At 38.8% G+C, this 21,440-nt stretch overlaps 1 long non-coding RNA gene across 1 annotated transcript; it reads right to left on the bottom strand.

Moving 5' to 3' along the window:
* Positions 1 to 1,104: 1,104 nt before the first annotated feature.
* LOC116226779 (uncharacterized) lies at positions 1,105 to 20,773 on the bottom strand. The gene is made up of 3 exons (XR_004166408.2): positions 20,583 to 20,773; positions 1,863 to 1,979; positions 1,105 to 1,650 (listed from the first exon to the last, which is right to left on the bottom strand). It is a non-coding gene; the product is annotated as an uncharacterized LOC116226779 (long non-coding RNA).
* Between the last annotated feature and the right edge of the window lie 667 nt (positions 20,774 to 21,440).

Genomic DNA, 21,440 nt, shown 5'->3' with positions numbered 1-21,440 from the left:
ATTTTCATGAACTGTGCTTGGGTCCTTTCATACAGTAAGGTACAAAGGGACCACAGGGATGGTCCAAGGGCTGGAGTACCTTTGCTAGGAAGACTAGAAAGGCTGAAGAAACTTGGCTTGTTCAGCTTGAAAAAGAGAAGGCTGCAGGGAGATCTCATTGTAGCCTTTCAATATTTAGAGGAAGTTTATAAACATGAGGGAACTAATCTTTTTAAATGGGTAGACAGTGATAGGACAAAGGGGAATGGCTTTAAACTAAAGGGAGGGAGATTTAGTTTAGATGTCAGGGGGAAGTTTTTCCACTAAGAGTGGTGAGGTGCTGGAACAGACTACCTAGAGAGATTGCGGGTGTCCCATTCCTGGAGGTGTTTAAGGCCAGATTGGATGAGGTCCTGGGCAATCTGATCTAGTACTTGATCAAGTGATTGGCAGCCGTGCCTGTGGCAAGGCGGTTGGAACTTGATGACCTTGATGTCCCCTCCAAACCAAGCCATTCTATGATCCTTTGAGGTGTGCACATGCATGCGTTGGCTAATTACCCCAACTCTTTCAAATACTAATTCTCCAGTTGCTAATCTGAACTTCCTCCCCCCTCTTGCTGTTAGAGCAACATTTGTTGGACTGTCTACTTTTCTGAGACAAATGCAAACTAAGCATTCTCTGCAAGATGATTAAAGTTAGATAATATACATTCAGTAGCTACCAGACAGACAGACAGACTCATAAGCTTGAGTTAACCAGAAGACCAACTTAAAAGGATCAAAGAAGCACTGACAATGAGAAGTCTTTTTATTTGGTCACAGGTAACAAATGCAAAGTGCTTATGTATTTTATATGCCAGTTACATTACCTAGAACCCTTTGGAAATATTTCTGCTGTTTTCCCTGTAGGTTGCCTTCAATTCCTTCTGCCCTCCAGAACCCACACATAAAGTATATTTAAGCATGGGACAGCCTTAAATTATTCTGATGAACTACTATTTTCATTACATTAATAGTCTTGAGCATGATTAAAAATGTAAATGTAACATACAGTTAGTTTGGACATCTAAGAAGAATGTTTCATAATTAAAAAAAAAAAAAAAAAAAAAAAAGCACCCAAAAACAAAAGCAATGAAAGAAAAAAAAAATCAAATAAGCAAGAAAACCACCACCAAACAACGACATGAAACTGAAAACCCACACATTCCCATCTCTGCTTTGATTGTTACATGTCAAAATATACAAACTAAGCGCAAAACTGTTAAAATCCAATGCTTTGAGGAACATTATCCCTACATACATTCTTAAATAAAAGTTTCCTGTTTTGTGTCAGAAAAACAAGCTCTTGAGGAAAACATCTGCACTTATATTTAGTATTTTTTTTTGTTTTTCTCTCTCCCTCCCAGTGGCAGCTTTCCCTTGGCAACCAATCTGGTTTTGCTCCTGCTGGAAGGGGCAGTTCTACTGCCTTCAGGAGGAGCAGGAGCATGCTCTCTGTAAACTTGTAAGGCTGGAAGCTGAAAATTCCAGATGTGGCACTCCTTTCTTTTCCTGGGCACACAAAAGCTGTTTGGTGACAGTAAAGAGAGAAAAGGCAGCAGAAGATCCGGGCATCACAAAGCGTAGATGAGAAGAGTGAGGTTTTGGCACACATGCATCGACTGATGCCCTGAGAGAAAAAGGAGAAAAACAAAGCATTGTAGCTTTTTCTAGTCTAGTGAATGGATAAATAGAAGATGACAGAAAGTCTTTCGGATGCTTATGAATGTCAAATACTTTTAAGCAACTGCCTTTCCTTGTCACTTAACATTAAAAATCCACTTGAAAAACATTTATACTCAGTCATTTGGGGTAGGGACATAAAGTTTAGCTAACACATACCTTTGATGTAGGTTAAATTTAAGTGTTAAAGTCACTTTAAGACAGTTTCCTCTTCTCTTGCTAGTTTATCCATTGTCTTCGTATAGTTGGTGTTTTTCCCCCCCATCTTCTTTTAATCTGTGTGTATAATTCAGATTAATGAAATTCAAATTTATTTGCAAAAGTAGCCCTCTCAAACTCATGATCTATTGTTTTTACTTTGTTTACTCCTTTTAAAAAAGGTGCCTCTAATGGATATATTCACGTATAATTTTCTCTGGAAGGTTTTGCAAACCAAGCATTACAGTATTTTGCTGGTGCATGAAAACAAAATTTAACCAAACAAGAAGTGAAAGAAACTAATCCTTCTTAACAAGAGACATAAATTTTGCTGCCTAAGCACAAACAGTAACTGATTGCAAAGAGAAAATCATTACTGTTTCCCGTTCACCCCATTAGAAATTTTTATCCTCCTATTTGTGTTAAGATGTAAGTTAACTCTTTGGTGACTGTTAAGACTCACTGAGCATGAACAGGTGGTGCTAATGAAAACAGGAGTAAGCAAAGGCCAGGGAGTCTATAAGGACTGAGAGTGGCTGGACCAGCTATTGTCTGTGACAGTGGAGTTGGGTATTGCTTGTTGGGTATTTGTAAAAGACAATAGATGGAAAAAAAAAATCCAAGGAAACCAAACTGCCCAGTATGTACCAAGTAAGGAGTTAAAGTTTTCCTGCTTGTAGCAGTGAGCGATGTTACAGCTAATTTAGGAAAGGAATTATTTTTATCTCTTTTCCTTGTGCCAAGCAGGCGTAGTTCAGCTGCACCATTCAGATCTTCTGTCACTATTTTTCCCAATCCAGTTCTCTCAGCTGTATGCATGTGCAGATTCTTCTGTTTTCACAAAACTCATATGTTCAGTACATCTATACCAATGGCTTTACAGTGAAAGTAAATCTAAGTGAAGTTAGGTGCTGTGATAACTGCAGTTGTTTCTAAGCTCCCTTTCAAAGAAACCATTGAAAATCATGATTAAAATCAAAGCATTTTGATTTAAGGAGAAATGTTGGCTAGGGATCTAGGGAGACAGAGTCAAAACCCAAGACCAGTAGGATTTCATGGAGCCACGTTGTTTGAGAACATTGTAATATTACAAAGAATATGAAATGTACACAGTAGGATGACTGAAAGGATTCCTATACTCACTTCACTTCTCACTTCCCACTAATTCCCTATTAAAATGAATTTAATGCACCATTTTGTTTGCTTCAAGTTTCTGCTATTCAGAGTTCAAGTGAATTGCATTTTTAAATCTAAACAAGGATATAGCAGAATTAGTAATAATAATACTGATGCTAGAAAGGTTATGAAGGGTAACAAAGATTGCAGGGCTTCTGATTCTTTGTGAAGTAAAACATAAGACAAATCATAAGAGGCACAGACAAAGGGGCCAAGCAATTGTTGTTCAAAGTTCTTCAACTTAGGTGAAAGAGACTGATGAAGTTATCTTAAAAAAGTTTTCCTTTTCTTTACACAAAATAAAGATGTGGAACTCACTGGCATATAATCTTTCTTTCTTTCTTTCTTTCTTACACAAGTTTGTCTGACCCTTCACTACTTTTTGTTGTGAACATTTAGGGGATATTAAAATAAAGACGCAAAACCTCTGGCTCATTACAACATTCATCAGCTGGGAGGGCAACCCTGGGGACTCAACAGTACATGGCACAGACATGGTCTAAAGGTCAGAAGGAGCTTTTTTTGTTGGTGGTGGTTTCTTCCTTTGCTTTTTTTTTTGTTGTTGTTGTTAAAGTGTGTTAGTTGTAAGGAAAAGTGCACTTATTTAGCAACTCTACACCTGTAGTCACTATCACTATGAATTCTTATTGTTCCTTAGGAATTGGGGGAAGGAGGATCGGAAGAGTGGAAGAACATTGTCTAGAACAAATTTTGTTCAATAATACAGGCACTGTACGAGACATCTCCCCCTGACCCCAGACAAAAGAATATCAAGCTGTCTGGACATCTCCCTGTACAAAGCCTTGGGAAAACTGTATAAAAGGCTCATTGTCCCATTTTTGAAGATTGATTCTTATTTGGTAATACTGTAGCGCCACAAATAACAGCACAACTACAAGACTGTAAAGAGAATCAGGCACTTGAGTTCAGAAATAATAAATAACTAAATTGTACTTTGAAGAATGATGCTTCCTATAGAATGAACATTCTAATATTAAGCAAAGAAAAGAAGTTGCCAATTTTTGATCAGTGGACAATGGACATCCTGAATTCACTCCAACTGCATTAGTTATTTCCTGCATTCAATAAGCATTAAACATTTAATACAAATTATAATAAGTGTATGATCAGCTGAAGAGAAGCTGCCTCATTAAGAGAATGACTTTAGGAATACTCTGCCCTTTTGAATAGAGCAATAGGGGTGTATACCTATCTGTACCGCTGCAGGGCTGGGGGACCATTCACAAGCCACCTTCCTGAGATACAGCTTTGTGCTTTGGATTGTGTTCAGCAATAATAAGGTTAACTACATAGTTCTTCCCTCCATTTTTATAGAGCCCTTTGAACTACAGTGTTGAAAAGCTGTTGAAGAGCAAAGGTATTAGAGATCAAAACCAAACTGGAACTGAAAACACAGATCCATCAACCCTGAAAGTTTTGATTTGGACCTCAACTTCAAATTTGCTTCTTTCTATCAGTTGTGCTGACTGAGGAAATGAATATCCCCACAAGCTTCAAGAAGGTTCAGATACAAACCTGAACATGAACTTTCTGGCTCCTGCCCTTCTTTTGACTTTAAAGCTCATCTCAACAGCAGCCTCTCGCACATGGTACATTCTTATTGAAGTGCATATTTTCCTGTGTAATATCAAGCACTTCAAAGCATGCTCCCCTGTTTCTGTACCGCTCAGTTGCTGTTCACCACTGAAGCCACTAAGTTGCTAGTATTATGTCTGGCTCCTACTTCGATCCAACATCAAAGGGACATGTATATTTTAAAGAATTACAACTAGACCTGTTCAAAACTTGCCTTACAAGCCCCAAAACTTAGTAGTATGTTTGTATCTTCACCTTTCTTTATATTATCAATTTCATGTTCTGCGTTAGGATCACAGAAAAACTGTTGTTAGAACAACCCCAATTATCCAAAATAAAATTTGAATGCTTCAAAGGTTCGGATAATGAATGGCATACTTGCTGCTAACGGGCACTGTGGGGACTGACTTGTTGCAGTTAAGAGGGAATGCCAAATAATTGTACAAATAATGGATGTTAAAGGTTTGTTACATGCTTGGTCTCCCTCCCTCTTACTCCATCTGATATGTATTCCCCCACGTTCTCTCATTCCCTCTAAATTGTTTGCCTAACTACTCTACCTCCATAACACATCAACACAAAGCAACCCCTTCTAGGAACAAAAAAAGAACACAGACTAATAAAAAAAATCTAAGATATATTTAAACATAGACACTTTAGAGTTCATGGATGCAAATGGATGTTTTTGCTGAAGTGGTATAAAAGTACTTTAGATGCCCCCATTACCAGGTCACCATGCAGTAGCTACAAACATCTTCATGTTTTGTTTCCTGATCTTCATCTATATCTCATGGGAAGTTGAGAAGTGCTGTTACCTCTGGTTTATCATCGGGAAAAGGAAGACAAGATAAATAAAAAACATGATTTCTCCAAGCACTCAGATCCTAAAAATCACTTAATCCTCATCACAAGCAATATTGTACTGTGTTCCAGTAACTGTATGGATAAGCCAGTAGTCTCTTATATACCATTCACTGGAACACAGCAGAGGGTTCCTCTGGGAAGCAATTCACATACTACTCCTGGGAACAGAAACATTGGAGTGTTTAAACAATGCTATACTTAACAGAGAAAGGCATTTTGGTAAGCGCAGACTGTTTTCAGGTCTTAATCAGAAATGTTTGCAGAGTGTCACTCTTTATTACAGTGACCTTCCTAGCTCACGATCTTTACACTGTTCTGTCTGATACAGACAAGTCCTGTTAAGTGAAGCTTTGTTTTTGTGAATTTTAAGTTCCTGAACATTTTATCTTTGTTCAAGGTGGTTGTGATGAAGTTGATCTTTATCTTCAGAAACCTGCAGCCCCGGCTTAACTGAAGAACCATCCTTAGACAGCACATTCATACATATGTGCATAGATGTGTGCCCAGGCACATGTTGCCACGGGTTATTTTTACCTCTGTTTATTGCTCAAAAATACACAAGGAAGATAGTGAATCACAAGCACGTTGTCTGGTGAATTTTAAATATTGACCATAAATACCAATTAAAATTAACAAATTAAACTTCCACTGAACTCCTTCCATTTGTATTCAAGAATGAATGAATTTAAATCAGTGTAAACTAACGTAATTTTTTCCTTCTAGACACGAAGATAATGCAATAAAATCTCAAGGCATATAGAACTTTTCCTTCTTGCTAGTATTTTGTAGATGACAAGGCATGAAATGATTGATCATGCACTGTAATGATGGATAAGGACAATTGGCTAAAAGGTCAAAACTATTAAGTAAACAGTAAAAAAAGAAAGTGAAGGTACATTTCTCTAAGGCACAGTAAGTTTAAATGGCAGGAAATCTTCATGTCACAGCTGCACTTCTTCTAGTTAATGAGTACTGAACTGAAAGATGAGCAATCAGATAAGCATTTTTGGTTGTTCTTTGACATTCAAAATTTGGAAAGATTTAAATGTGCTTGAAGTACATTTAATGTGCATGTATGTCTTTGATTTCTAATAATTTTTTTTTTCCTCAAAGTTGTCTTTAAAATAACTAAAAGATGGTACAATATTATTACTGTCAGCTTCCCTTCATCATGAGTGTACTATTACATAGCTAAGAATCTATTTTTCAATTGATGTGCCTGAGCGTGAAGTTATCCTTATTTCAGGGCTTGCTTTTCTCTATATTTCTCCAATATCCATAATCTGGATATTCTAAAGCTGAATTTAACCATACCTATAGATTTGATCATTTATATGCTATTGAAATACAGCCTCTCACTGCTAGCAACTCCCTCACATTTTGTAGGAAATTCTTATCTACCTCTGGTAGGGAAAGTTTGGGGAACTCAGTGAAGTACCAGTCAACTTGACACATTGGAGAACTGTGTACTGCAGGAGCACGTGGCAATGGTGGCTGTGCTCAGTGATCATGACTCATCTCTCCTGATCTGACACTACAGACCAAAAAGCTCTGTAGACATTTTGTGGTGTCCCTTAACAGAGCAGGACCACTGCATAAAGGGTGTTTCTAAACCTCTACGGACTCTCAAATGGATTTATCTCAGTCTTCTAAAGACTGAAATGTTTTCCATTAACATTAATTCAAAAATAATCAGAGAAGGTACATACCATTTTTAAATAGCAGGGTTTTTTCTTTTCTCCTTCCCTCCCTAAAGAAACCTCCTCTAAAATAGCTCTATTACACTCTGAATCTACTCTGTGTCTCTTGAAGAGATGTAATTTTTTTTTTTTTTTTTTAATGTGACTTTTTTGCTCTAGTGCATTTGTCAACGTTAGAGTAATTAGCTCAAGTTTCATCAGCTAGCTGGTGCAATCTGTTCAGAAAGCAACTTGGAATGTTAAAAATCCTAATAGGCTTCTCCAGCAACACAGTCAAAGCCTGAGGGATTTGATTTCAGTTCCGTCTAAAATCAGGAGAAGCCTTTTAGAAGATAAATCAATACTACTAAAAAACAGAAGCAAAAAAACAGAATAATATGTGATTAGGTGAAGCTATTTTTCTGATACTTTATGCTGTGGCATACTTTCTAAAATTCAACTGTATTTTTACATAAGGAAAATGGAACTAAAACAAACACAAGGCTCCAAATCTGCAAAAAGCTTACATCTGAGTAACCTCATGTTTGTGAATAGTCCAACTAAATTCAGAAGTATTTGAATCAATGAAAATAAAGCTACCCAGCATCTACTTCTAATGAAATAGTTACACAGCAAGGCATTTCCACACTGTTCTTGATGCTTGCTTTTCTGTGTGTGCATACACTTGTGTGTTTTAGTGCTGACAGAATCACTTAGGGCAGAGATGGGGAACAAGACACTTTTCAATACATAAGAAGCACTTACTGACAGGATTTTGTCTTTACTAGAAGGCAGGAAAAAAAAAAAAAAAAAAAAAAGCCTCCAGAATCATGTTAAATAATTTTTAAAATATTAAAGCAATCTTTCTTCCTCAGTAGTCATTTGCTAACATTTCAGGATGACAAGAGGCCCAAAAATGTTCAAGCTATATCAGCAGCAATAGACCGTGTAGTAAGAATGACATGGGATATACTCTCAGGTACACAGACATTTAAGTAGACAGCACAGCTTCAGTGAGAGAATTGCAGAGGGTGTGAGGATTTGAGAGGAGAATGAGTACCAAACTGGTCACCTTGATTCAGCAGTCATCTTACAAACCACAAGGCAGAAGTTCACAGCCCAGTACAGCCTCAATAGGGATGGAAGGGGAGAGGTGGAAACATCACGGTGACTATTGTATAATGAAACTGAAAACAAACACTCCCCAGTCATTGCATATGATGACCCTTCTAAACTCCTGTCCTTCCTGGTATAGTATCCATTGCAAATTCTGACAGGGTAGAATTAATATAGTCTTGTGCATGGGCTGTCTGCTACAGCATTGGGAACAACAAATGAGGAGCACTGAGAACAATTTCTGATGGGAGAAACTGTCAGGGAAAAAGCCAGTTTCAAATCAAGGATGTGAAATAACAGCACTGCTTCAGCAGTAAAAAGTAAAACAAAACAGCTAGCAATAGCCTCCTGCACGTTTGACCACTTCACAGAAAAATTTTGTGCAAGATGTCTTCTATGATAGAAGAAATTAGGGTATAACACATATACTAATTAGCAATACAGTACTAGCAATTACAGCTCACAAGGTTTTAGCTAGTACTTCCATTTCTCTCACAGACAATAAAATTAAACATGCTTTTACAATCTGTTCCCTGACAAGTTTCCTGGCTTTCCTTCTGTTTTGTCTCACACCAAACAAATTTGAGGGCCATGTTTTAATCTTTAGGCTATACACCTGTGCACCCATCTTCTGAGCACTGCTGGGCTCAGAGCAGGGAGAAGATACTCCTTGATTATAACAATGGGTAAACTCAAGCATAAATTGTAAGTTACTGTTTGGTCCCTGCCATGCCTGTGCATAGCATTGATGCCATAAATCTGGTCCCCAGCAGTTAGCTCATTAAGCCAAATCCACAGCATCCACTTCCCCCGTGCAGTGCAGGGCTGCCAGAAGCACGCTGGGCTGCAGTCCACACAGCAATCACATCTCCAAAGCAATTGAAATGCATCAGAACAGCTTCAAGGCCGCTCCATGTTAGACTGAAGGCTCTGCCACCTGCCATGGATTCTCAGGAATTCATAGGAAGAAAAACACAGTTTAAATCCCAAAGGGAGCTGTGGTGCAGATAACGTGTTGGGCTTGCAGTCCACTGCAATTCCCCAGGGGTTTAAAACTGTACACAGGAGAGTTTTCTCATTCTTTGCCACTATCAAGTTAACCAGCAGTCCCAGTAGGTAGGTGCACACTGTAGCTACAGACAAAACAAAAGTCCCGTTGCTAGCTCCAGCATGAGGAGAATCACCAAATTGCCTTTTAAGGCAGCCCTTCAGAAATACAACACATAAGCCTGGAAGGAATCTTGAAGTCTGGTCAACATCCTGACCTGAGATAGGACCAGCTGTCCATTCACTGTTTGACATATCCTGGCAATAAAGAATGGTATAGGCTATTCTGTGTGACTGAATCTCCCTGTTGAACACTGGCCTTGACACTTACTTTGAAGTCTTGGTTAGCTACTGCTCTTTCCTCATATTGTGTCTGTCTTGAAATCACAGAATCACACAGTGGTTTGAGTTGGAAGGGGTCTTAAATCCCCCTCAGTCCAAGTCTCTTCCATGGGTATGGCTGCCACCCACCAGCTCAGACTGCCCAGGGCCCCATTCAGCCTGGCCTAGAACACCTCCAGGGATGGGATATCCACAGCTTCTCTGGGTAGTGCCTCCCCACCATGTGACTGAAAAATTACTACATACTGTCACTCAAGCTATTTCATAATAGGCAGAATTTAATCGCAATGGACTGAAACCAAAACCAGATTTCAAATTGACTTGCCAGACTCTTATACATTAAGTCCTGCAGTTCTCTACACTAGAGTGTTTGCTGCAACACTTATCATATAGGGAAGAAGATGTGCATGTGACCATGATTAAAAAGAAAATCCAGCTCCTCTGATATTTGTTCTCAGTGGTGAAGGACACGGAGCTAGGCAAAACAGTATATGGAAGACCAACCCTCATGCTTAGTAACCCCCCAATTCCTTGAGCAACATACCAGTGGCAATTGGCATAACAGAGTAAAATTTAGATTGCTGATTTATGCTTCTTCCAATAGCCAGACAACTCTCTTGAGAAGGCAGATACTGAGATCACGCAACTTGGTCGATTCAGAGAATTCAAAAAATAGAGATGCAGATGTACTTACACATACTGAATAGCAAAGAGAAATGTTGGGTAACAAAGACCTTGCGTTCCATCCTTTCACATACAGTTATTAACTGTAACCTTCAAAAACAGTACAGCATGCAGTATTTCAAAGAAGATTAAGTTGTTGACAAAACAAGCTATCCAGTAGTCTACATATTTTATTGAAATGCCATGGCTTTTAAGTAACCATAGAATGGCCTTTTCCATCTAGGGAAAGTCTTTTCTTTTTGAATATGACTCGTCTACCAGTAGATAGGCAAAAAGACTGAGTATCCACCTGAAGTTAACTCAATAATATATAATCATAATAACCAAATACAGTGAAAAGTATTATTCAGTAAGTCAGTGATGGTCCTAAAGGCAATATTCTTTCTGCTGTCAATATATCCCAGGGAGTATAACTGTATTGTAAGTATAGCAGCATAATCATGAACAGCAGCACATTTTTAAGCTGCTGTTTGAGATAGGAAAGAAAACAGAAAACATAAATAGCCTTCTTCAGATTTGATTTTGCAAGCTAGGGTTGCACTAAATGTACATGTGGAGTCTCAGTGAGGTGAAAGTTACTAATTCAACAAACATTAATGTTAGAAGAATATGGTGTATTATTAGACATATATATGGATTTTTTAGTTGCAGTAACTAGCATAAACAGAGTACATCTGGCTTTTACATATTTTTTATTTGCCTGCCTGGAAACAATATTGAACAGAGAATTTTTCTTGAATTAATGTTTGGCATCCTTGCTCGAAGAGCTGAACTCTCCAAATTCCTGGAGTATTACCTGTTATTTATGTTACTGTTCTCCTGCTATCATAGGCCTCCCAGATTCAAAGTGCTGCCAGGGTCTACCTTGCTCCCAGTATAAATCAGAGCAAACTTAGAGAGTAGCTGCTTCCCAGGCTGCTGTAAGAGGGGAAAGAAATCAATTCTTAGCTGTGCCATGGGCTCCATGCCAGCAGAGGACATCCTTCATATATTTTCAAGCAAAAAGTTTCAACCTCAGAGAAGTGTGCCTAGGGTGAAAAGTTGGATCTTCCCTGTATCTCCAAATGAACCCAAACCTGTTTATCAGACCCAAATGCACCAGAACTCTGGAGGAAGTTTGGATCTATAGATGTATTCTATAACATGATCCCATTTCCACTCCTGACATATCTTGCTGTGCCCGTGATTAGGAAAGGTTATGGCTATGAATCATGGCTTGAGGAAATGTGTAGTACACCTGTGTACAAGAGTAAACTAAATTCAGTTTGCTATTTATCTACTGTATTTATCTCAGTTAAGTAAACTTTGAGTTTGTCAAGATTTCCTGCTGGAAATTCTCATGATAATACGACTATAATTGCCTTTTTATTGCCACAGACATCTGCTACAGTTTTCAAACAAAGAAAATACTTTTTTTCTTTCCCTTGGCTTTCTCTATGAGAAAAGAAAGATCCTCTCTTGTTTTGTGTGTAATAGACTACAAAGACAACACAACTGAAGGACAGCAGAAACCAACCAGCCAACTTTTCTTCCATCCATACCTGTATATCCTCCAGAAGGACAAGAAATAAAAGTGAAAATAAAAAGTAAAGGTGACGATCTACTACGAGAAATTCACAGAGTACAATGCAGACAGGATCCAACAGTCTACTCCTATTATCCTAGTTTTCTGCTAGTTTGGTTACATTCTTCTAGTTGGTTACATTCCAAAAAAACTGTCTAAAAACAGCATGCCCAAAAAGCCATTTAACTTAACCCAATAGTCCTGTAGTCTGCAAAGGATTTCACATTTATCTTGACTTGAGAGTATCTTCCAGCCTTTTGAGCAGACCAATATGAACACATACAATCACTTCAGACAAGGCCCCATACTACAACTGTTTGCCCAGGCAGGCTTGTGTCCTCATCCTCACTGAAGGAGGATGTGGGATTCACATTTTGGTAGGAGGAATAAGCTAAAGAAATTGAAACAAGCCTGCAGGAGAGCCAATCTGAAAATGCTGCAAGAAAAGGTGGAATCACAGAAATTGTCCTTATGGGAAAAACTTCATCACTCAGAAAAAGGAAGAGGAAAAAGATTCTCAAATATTCATTCATGAAAACATTTCTAGAGACCTATGGTGAGGTTACACAGTACAGTCTCCCTCTTGCTGCAGGCTACAGCAAATCACCATCTGCCTTAGCTCATCATCACAGTGGTCTGACTTAACTTGTCAAGCAGTCTGCTTCAGGACTGATTCAAGGACATTAGAACAATCACCCACCATATGGGGATGAGCAGGAGCCAAGTGCTGACAAATCTGCTCTCGCATCTTGGAAGTAAGATTGGGTAAAGAGTGCGAATAACCTATAAATAAGACAGATGTAGGTCTGAGGCTTTAATTACTAGAGGATGCTTCAGTTTTTGATCCCAGTCTTGAACTAGAAGCTGGACCTCTGAGGAGAAAAGCTGCCTAAAGTGCTGGCCTACCATATGAAGATACCAAATCATGCAGTTGCACATCCTATGGTCTTTTGCCTGCAAGCATGCTATGGCTTAACAGAATGTTAAGGGGATCAGGTTTGACTTGTGGTACATTCAGAGTCACTGAAGGGAGCAGTAACATCAGGCTAGTACTCTAACATGGCAGGGATGTTTCAGCAAGCCAGACTGCTTGGAGTCTGCAGCAAGGAGAATGCAGTATATATCATCTTTGGAAATGAACTGGATACAAATGATTAGGAAAAGCTTTCTATGTTCTGGGTAGGTCAATGTCTGCTGTTAGAACAACGGAAAGGCATGCATGAATTGTAAACTGGAGAGAGGACTAGCACAAGACAAATAGTGAGATGCTTGAAATTTGAGAAGAATGAAGTCTGAAACAGTTCAAAAGCATGGTGCTTGCCAGAATGTTGGGCCTCCCAGTGATACAAATTTGGGACTCCCACCTGTTTGTCAAATTTGCTGAATGATGCTCATTCTTTGTTATACAGCTTAAGACCCAAGAGGGGTACCACATAACAGAAAAGCTTGGGTTAGAAAAGCCCTCCAGAGTCCTTACACATATAATTATAATGAAATTCATTCCAGTCTTCTTATCAGTATTGAGCTAATGTGTAATAACAAACAACATACTTTGAGATACATGGTGGTATGTATAACATGCTTAAAATTCGAGGATTATGACTGTTGATGTAGAGATACAGAGATCGTGATGCTAAAGAAATATTATGTATATTTTCAGTGCAGTGGTCTTATGTGAAAAGAAGAAAATTGACATTGAAAAAGCCTAAGTTTCAAAACATGCCATTTGAATGCAAATAGATGACATTGGTGTAAATGAATTAAGCACAGCCCTTAGAATATGATGGAATACACAACTACATGCTGCAGTCCAGTACTGCTCTACAAACAACTCAAAGAGAACATACAGATTATTTCTGTGAAAAGTTTTGAACTGCAAGATCACAACTAGTAACTATGTTGCTCACTCTGAAAGTAATGCCTCCTATTTATTTCCACGAAGACACAAAGAGTACAATAACACTATTTTGTAGCTGAAAATTTGCTCTATCAAACAGTATTTTTTTTTTAACTTAGTCATCAACATTAGCTATGCATTTTTGCCAGCAATGAACAAAAGCCTGCATGCCATGCTCATACAAATCTGCATGGCCACCTACAACGTGGCTTATTATTTATGTCACTATCACCACTGCAGAAATGCACTACCCACCACCTGACTGCACTCGCATCCACTACATGGTCTAAGTGTTCAGCAAGCATTGATAATGCCAATGGGCACTATCTATTCCACATGGAGTAATTAAACAACACATCTTCGCTTCATGCACTCTTCCATATCAGATGCTGTTTTGTTAGATTGCCCTCTACTGCTGTCTGTTACATGAAATGTAACAGCATGTTGGCGGGAAGGTTCAAACTCTACTGCCATACACCAACATCAGTTTCTGACTTCATGGATCAACATAATAAAGGAGAAGGCATTACTTTCAGAGTAAACTTCATAGGAAAATCTCATTAGAGCAAACTTTCATGCTATGTTTTACGTGTTTCAGTATATAGTCAGATTATGCTGTGGAAAATACAGAATTCTTTTTCACACTAAGCCTTTTCCACTTCAAATACATGAGAAACTGGCAATTAGGTACAGCTGGAGTTTGATACTAAGAAATGAAAGATCTGATCCTGTAGTCGGACAGACAAAAATTCACATGTGAAAATGGAAAAGAACATAAGTTATCACATTTTTGTCTAATCCAGCCTTTTCTCCCTTCTTTATGATCTGTGTTTAAACATTAGAGATTAAAGGTACGTTTTGTAGATTATTCAATCCGTTTCCCTTAATGTGTAGTTAAAATGAGGTTGTTAGATTATCAAGTGCCTCTTCAAAGTAACTGCAGTGCCTGAGTCCCTGTAAACTCAACAATGTTCTGAAGACAAACCTCAGAATACAGCATGCATTAAAACAGAAGATAATTTCGCTATGATAGAGGTCATGGTTGAAGCCTATATAGGTGAGTTACTTCATTCTTCGCTTCATATTTTACATATTAATTAGATTAAAGAACGGAAAAAATACCAAAGCCAAGCATTTTCACTTAACCTTCATGGGAGGTTAACTTTTCCCCCCTTTTCATTAAACATAATGGTTAAACAAACACATTGGAATATCTAGTGACTCAGCGTGAACTAATGTTCAAATGAATGAGCACTACACAACTGGAAACATCACCACACTTGTTATACACTGCACAGAGGAAGATCACTTACTGGTTTCAAATATTTTGGCTTTTAATCAAATCTTTCTACAGTGTTAAGACTCATTCTTATAATCAGCTACCGGGGACAGTAAGTTAAGTGGATGCGCTAGCTGGTAGCCATAACTATGCTTTGGTTTAAAGTGTACCCCCTCTATTTACTTTATTAGTAGCTCCAGAAATTTGGACTAACTCTCTAAAAGAGGAAAAAAGTACTCAGCTGTCTGAAAGTCATCATGCAACATACATATATACAATACACACTTTAAAGGGTTGATACTGCATTATAACATTACCCAATAGTTAGAGTTTTTCATTGCACAGAAGTAGTTAAATTGGAGGTGAAGGTCTTGAAAAGTGAATCCAGGTGTGCATTCACTTACATCCTATAATCCCTATGAGCATCAGGACTGTTCAAGACTTTGAAGATATTTCAAATGATTTCAAATTAATAACAAAAATCCAGGGGTTGGCCATGGATCTCTGAACAATGCATCTGCAAAATAGGTTATTTCTTCACAGCTGAAATTAAAGACATTTTGGAAAAAAAAATCACAGTTGTGTCACACAGCACAGTGCAGTTACTGCATTCATTTTATTGTCAAACAGGTTTGACAAAATGAAGGTCTATTGACGCCAGACTGAGAATGATCTCAATAATGAAGTGGAGGTGTATAGAACTAGTAATATTTTCTAAGCAATTTTTTTTTCAAATTTCTGTATGCACCTAACCAAATACATCTGTACTTAGTCCCAGCCCAGTCCCAGCTGTGAATGGAGCTTGAAACTCCTTTTCAATTTGTTTTCTTCATTAGGCATTTAAGAGGACATTTAACCCCCTCGACTCCAAATATCAGATGTCTCAATTTAGTATCATCCATGAGAATATAGTGGTAGAAAGAATGCAAGATTAATGTAAACAACGTACTCCTGATGTGTTGCCTTGTACACCTTTGAATTTCTTCCCCCAAAGTTAAAATAGCTTCTTCCCATCATATTTAAGCAAGCATGCACACCTCAAATCTTCTTCTCAGAGATTAGAAGTTTCTAATCATTATGTTCTACTATACATTTTTCCCAAGAGGGAAAGAAAAAACAAAAAAAGTACACTGAAAAATAAGCATAATCACACCACTACCAGTTTGACTTAATATTCTGGGGATATAAAACAGAGACTGATGAAGGGTTAGGTATCACAAGAGATAGAGCCACCTCTGAACGGAGGAGGCAGAATGCTCTACCTCTTCCTTCCTCCCATTCATTTCCACATTTCCCACACAATCAGTCCTGCCAATGCAACACTGTAGAGTTACAGTCTATACTAGCTCCATGACAAGCAAAACCCAACTTCCTTTTGTCTATGTGGCCTTAAGCTCTGTAGTGACTTTGACACCATAGACCTGGGGTGAATGTGGTTGCACAGTTTCTAGCAAAGTCAAGTCCCAAACTAGGATTGAAATTACTAATATCATTGTGTCTTAGTTTCAGCTGGGATGGAACTGTTTTTCTTCAGAGTGTCTGGTATGATGCTGTTCTTTGATTCTAGGAGAAAAACATGTTGGTAACACACTGATGTCTGTAGTTGCTGCTAAGCAGTGCTGCACAGAGCCAAGACCATTCTCAGCAAAGGGCCCAAGGAGTTGGGAGGGAACAGAACTAAGACAGCTGACTGAAAGTGGCCAAAGTGATATTCCATGCCATATAACATCATGCAGAAGGAGTTCTGAAGGGGATGACAGTTCACCTCTCTCTTCCAATACTCAGAGGGCTAGGCATCAGTGATGAATTGCTTGTGCGTCACTTGTTACATACATCCATACATAAATGCTGTCATAACTATTATCCTTTCCTCCATCTTAGTAAATACTTATTATCTCAATCCACAAGTTCTACCTTTTTTTTTTTTTCTTTTTTTTTCCCCCAATTCTCTGCCGCATTTCAATGTGAAGAGAGGGAGTGAGCAAACAACTGTGTGGTGCTTAGCCACCTGCTGGGTTAAGCCACAACACACTGAAATTCTCCTATTTCTAATGATAAATTGAAAATGACTGCTTAGATTATCTCTGTAAGTAATGGGATCACATTAAGACAAGTGCACTGAAGATAAATATTGGATATAAACTCCCGACAGCAAGACATCTTAGAATGAGAGATGGGAAGAAGTTCTATTCCTTGAATTATATTGATTCAGAAGATGGAGAAAAAAAGAACAGAAACTGAAGCACTAGAAAAAGCATTGGACTTGCCAAGAGCATAAGGGAAATGGAGAAAACAGAGAGAATACCGTGACCTAAATAACTTGCACTATAAGCCTGTATCAACTCAATCCAGATAACTTGGCCTAAAAAACTTCTGCGATCATAAATGGAACGGTGTTATTGAAATTCATGAGGAAAAAAAAAAAAATATCAGGAAAGAGACGTATACCAACTAACTTTTAGCCATACATCCACTTTCAAGTGCTTCAGTGTCCAAAATTAGGCCATAACGAAGAGGATCTGCTTTTAGGAATATCTAGATTTACTGACACAGGAGTTCTCTGAATGAAATGAAACAAAGGAAGTCAGCTTTGTGAGTTTCTAAGCAGAACCCAAGAGCTGCAAGAGCCTTTGCAAGAGCCTCCCTTGCTTGTACAGAGGTATAGTTTACATGGCATTTGCCTGGAGAGAGAAGTGCCATTATGCCTCAGAATGGAATGTTGAGCCTTTTATCAGTCTTCTTGTTCTATTTCTCATTACTAAACTGACTACTACAGAATGTCAGTAGAGATAGCGTCTTCTTTATTAGTCATTATTTACTGAAATGAACACCACACTAGTATCCGCATCTATTTCCAAGGAAAAAGATATAATTTTTGAAATGTTTCTAATTACTCCAATATGACTTCCTAGATAAGTACTGAATTACAATTGAAAGCTTACACTCAGTTTAATGATAGCTATAGAAAAAAAGACTAGAGGAAATGGTTTTAAGTTGAGGGAGGGAAGACTTAGGTTGGATGCCAGGGGGAAGTTCTTTACAGAGAGCGGTGAGGTGCTGGAACAGGCTGCCCAGAGAGGTTGTGGATGCCCCATCCCTAGAGGTGTTCAAGGCTAGATTGGATGGGGCCCTGGGCAGCCTGGTCTAGTATTAAATGGGAAGGTTGGAGGCTCTGCATGTTGCAAGGGGTTTGGAGATTCATGATCCTTGAGGTCCCTTCCAACCCTGGCCATTCTGTGATTCTGTGATCCCACAATGAAATTCTGAAAAAGCTTGATGCTTGTTCAGTGATGCTAACTACAGATATAAAAGGAACAACCTCTCAAAAACTGGCAAGAGAAGTGAAGGCTTCATGTATTTTCCAAACTCTTACTTCCTGCACAGTTTCATACAGAAGCAATCATTTTCAAGTTGTACAAATATATCTCATTTTCTCATTTGTTGGTTTTAGTGTTAGCCTACTACTATACGCTTGGTTTCACCATACTTAAAGGCAAAATTGGCTTCTAAATTTCTTTGATGTTTTCTTGGAAGCTTCCGAAAATATTCTCACCACTGCCAAGGCTCAGCTACAGGAATGCGTTTGCACTGGCTCTCGCAGACACCCAGTAAACCCATGGTCAACCCCAATGAGAAATTTGGTAACTATACCAGGAGACCAGCAAGCTAAATTTACTGAAGCTATATTGCTAGAGTAGGATGCTGGAATCTCATGGTTATGCTGCATTTCTTTGCCTACTGACAGCTTCTTGTGACTCATACCAGTTCCCCTTCCCACCTTTTCTAATGCAATGAGGTATTAATGTCTCGTTATGTTTCACACAGTTGCAGGCAGGCTAATTTTAAGCTACCTGTTAACAATAAATTATTTAAGACTCTACAGGGACTCAGCATTTTTCTAGTGCTTGAGAAGTCACCTGACAATTTGTGAAGTGGGAGTCAGCTACTGCTGGTGCCAGGAACCTCACAGCAACAGCAGAGGAATCAAAAAATTCAAAAGTTGTAATAAAGCAAATCTAAGATATCCTAGACTAAGCAAGGCTAAATCTAGCCTTTAAAGTGTATTTACATTACATATATACACCACGCTGTTCTGACCTTTGAGGTCACAGCAATTTTCTGAACATCTCAGAGCAAAGGAGCACTCAAATCTGGACTTAGAGTTTCAAGAAAGTCAACAGAAAGCAGTTCAGGTCTCAAATCTGGTGATCTCCTGGGTTCCAATTGTAGAGTAAACATGCCCAGCCTTGGCTAGACAGAAACCAGGAGAAGCTGACTAACCTACTAGTGAGCAAAGTGAATGTGCCCTTAAGCCATGCCTGCTATTTACTATAGCCAGGAATTTAAAATGAAGGCCTATTTCAGCTTCCAGACAAACTATCAAAAGCAAGAAGGATGCTCTGCCTTTTTAGCATATGCATTCCTAGTCAATGTACAGAAGTAAAGATACAAATATCCACAGTCTTACACCCTACTGAATGAAGAGCTAATTTGTTATACAGTTAAAATTGTATAAGTGGTTGAGCACAAACAATGGAAAAGATATGGGTACCACAACTGTAACCCAAGGAGCCTGCTGATTGGTCCAAGGAGCCACATCCTAGAAACCATCCTAGAAACTGAACCAATTGAAGATGGAATACTTCCTCAAACTACACTGGGGTCGGAAGGACCCTGTGAGGATCATGTACAGTCTTCATTTCCACAACCACCAGGAGGCACTACGCCTCCTAGTGTAGAAGCATTGATTAGGGGTCAGGTTAAGGGCATAGAATGGGTATATTATAATGAACTCCCAGAAATAACTGTAATAACCATCCCTTGTCCTAGAAATACTAAGAATACGCATGCATTCCTTCTATAAAGAAAGATGTTTACCTGCATCCACCATGTGTGCAGTGCTGAATAACATACCTGCTTTATAACTACTTTGTGGTTATAGAGTTTGACTCTGCAACTCAGTTTGGCGAGTCAGCCAGGAGTATCTTTGCTGGACCTCAGGGCTGGTGGGACCAGAGGACACCCCAGAAAAATTCAGAGAAGACTCCCCAGGCCAACACACCCACTCTGGGGCAGGAAAAGAGCTCCAGCATAGACCAGCTGTGTTACAGGTACAGGGGACCCATAAGCCACAAGGAGATGTTTGATTCCACAACTCACTATAACTTGCCTGGTCCCAGACTCCAAGCGCCTACCCTGCTTTACTCCACCAGTGAAACTTTCATACACTCCTACAAGAAAATAGATAATAGCCAGCTATAGTAGCCTTTCTACTCCACTTCCACTAGGAACACATCCAGAATCACTTAAAATCAGTTATTTCAGTCTGTAAAGTGATAGGAAGCACAACAAAACAGCAGAGCAGCAAAGCCCCAGACCGCAAGAAGTGAGGATCCATTCAGACTCAACAGCAGTAGGAGCAAAAGAAACTGCTTACCCTCAGAAAGGCTATAACGTCATCAAGTAGGCAGGGATCCCCAGATAATAACACCTTTCTTCCACAGCCAATCCCTAAATGAGGTCGGGGAAGGAATGGATTCTGGCTCCATACCTTCCAATCACTCAGGTTCATTGCACACATCTGAGCTCCTCTGGGTTGGCCCTGCCTTCCCACCAGGTTCCTTTCCACTGAACCACATGGCTCAGGCCATGACTTAGCATTTCCACTATGCAGTCTTATACATAAATACCTGCCACTGTTTAGCTACTGTAATATCACTATTACTAATCAGTTGTGCCACAGATACATTAATAGAAATTGAATAAGCACATGCATAGAGCATCTTCCTGAATCATAAATAATGCAATTGTCAATATTATCTGTGAAGTAGTGACAACAATTCCACAGCAACAGTTATTCATAAAGTAATCACAGGAAGACCATGCAGCAATCCTATATTTTTATCTTGAGCCTGGTCAAAATAGAATAATGCCTCTGAAAGAAGATGAAGACAACATAGCTCTGACCACTGCCTTTAGATAAAATTCCTTGACAGGGGGGATGTTTACAACTGCCCTAATCAGATGCTTCTCGCACAATTTTATTCCACTCTACACCTTGTGTTGTAAATCAGGCTTTAAAAAGCAGATAGCAACACTGTGATCTTATGTCAGGAATGAGAGATGTTTGTTTAATGGGCCTTTAAATTGTTTGTTTTAGGAAATGCATATACCACTGCCAACACAATAACTTCCCACCATATTTTTAACTTGCTCTTTCTTTAAGCAATAAAAGAATGACAGGATAAGAATCAGTATAAATAACAATAAAGCAGTGCTTGTTTGCATTTTCCCA

The sequence above is a fragment of the Phasianus colchicus genome, chromosome 1 (genome assembly GCF_987193195.1).
Source record: "Phasianus colchicus chromosome 1, bPhaCol1.hap1.1, whole genome shotgun sequence".
Lineage (NCBI taxonomy): Eukaryota > Metazoa > Chordata > Aves > Galliformes > Phasianidae > Phasianus > Phasianus colchicus.
Note: the sequence above shows the minus strand (reverse complement) of the source record. Positions and strands in the feature narration are given on the sequence as shown.